General features: G+C 30.2%; 1 protein-coding gene across 1 annotated transcript in view; it reads right to left on the bottom strand.

Annotated features, from left to right (window-relative positions):
* LOC124420925 (cilia- and flagella-associated protein 61-like) overlaps positions 1-1,448 on the bottom strand; it is a 31,163-nt gene that overhangs the window by 27,737 nt on the left and 1,978 nt on the right. The window lies entirely within an intron of this gene.

Below are 1,448 nucleotides of genomic sequence, written 5' to 3' on the forward strand. Positions count from 1 at the left end.
AGTCTAGTCTATAGTCTAGTCTATAGTCTAGTCTATAGTCTAGTCTATAGTCTAGTCTATAGTCTAGTCTATAGTCTAGTCTATAGTCTAGTCTATAGTCTTGTATACTTTACTAGTACTGGCATATAGTCTAGTTTATAGGATAGTCAATAATCTTGTATAGAGCCTAGTTTAAAAAGTTACAAAATTTAATTTTAAAAAATCTTTGATTTGATCAACTTGCCGATTAGCATTACAAAATTCGTAATTTCTGTTTACCAGTAGCCAATTATCAAAATGTAATAGCAGTTGTATATAAAACAAAGCCTGGTTTTAAGGCGACTAATTCGTTTCGATAACACAAATTAAAATTCCTAACAAACACTAGCTTAAATAGCAATGTGCTATTATCTTTAAATTGGAGCTAAATATGGGTTCTGTAAGCCAAAGAAAGAAAAAACCAAACAACAATTGTACACATATCATCACATTAGAAGCAGTTGTAACAGCATCTTCTATTCCTTTGGTAATACTTAGTTCATATGTAGTGGGGCTACGATTTTTGCATATATCCAAAACTAATTTGATTCTTGAATTTTTTTCTTATAGAAAAATATAGAAAAAAACTATAAAAACCTTTAAGAGAAACAATTGTTGCAATTCGTGTCTCACGTTTTATTATTATTTTGAAATGGTTACGAATAAGTTGAATAAAAGAAACGGTTTCAGTAAATTTAAAATCGCACTTGTTTGCCACCTTTCTACAACTCTCATAGTTTTCTTTTTTTTGCATTTTATTTGGTTTTGCTCCTAAGGAAGTTAGCCTGTTGTGGCAACGGGCTATTTTCCATACTAAAGCTTTAGTATCAAAAAAATACTAGAGGAAAAAAAACTTCAATTCACTTTGCTCTCTAAAATATTTTAAAAACTCGTTGAAAATGAAATAAACTCTTGTACAATTGCACATGAACATTTGCTGCCACAACGATTATGCCTCAGGATAAGATACTTCCCATTCCATTATTGTCCATATTGTTTGTGGTAAAACGATTTTAGATCATTTGATATGATGAACATTTTATTTCAAAACAAGAAGAAAACAAACTTCATAAAAATTGGCATCTTAGGCTATATGGTCATGGAGTAGAAGAAAAAAAAGAAAACTATTACTACATCAATTATAAGTTTCATATACATATCTACATTTTAATTTCAAAATTTTGTTTCGTTTTTTCCTTTTGTAATTCCACATTTTGTAGAAATTACAGGTTGGAGTAGAAACAAGCGTAGAATAGAGACTATAGGCATGACTGTCGACCAGACTATAGAAGATTATCGACCAGGCTTTCGATCAGACTGTAACTAGACTATAGACTAGACTATAGACTAGACTATAGACTAGACAATAGACTAGACTATAGACTAGACTATAGACTAGACTATAGACTAGACTATAGACTAGACTATAG

The sequence above is a fragment of the Lucilia cuprina genome, chromosome 6, assembly GCF_022045245.1.
Source record: "Lucilia cuprina isolate Lc7/37 chromosome 6, ASM2204524v1, whole genome shotgun sequence".
Taxonomy (NCBI): Eukaryota; Metazoa; Arthropoda; class Insecta; order Diptera; family Calliphoridae; genus Lucilia; species Lucilia cuprina.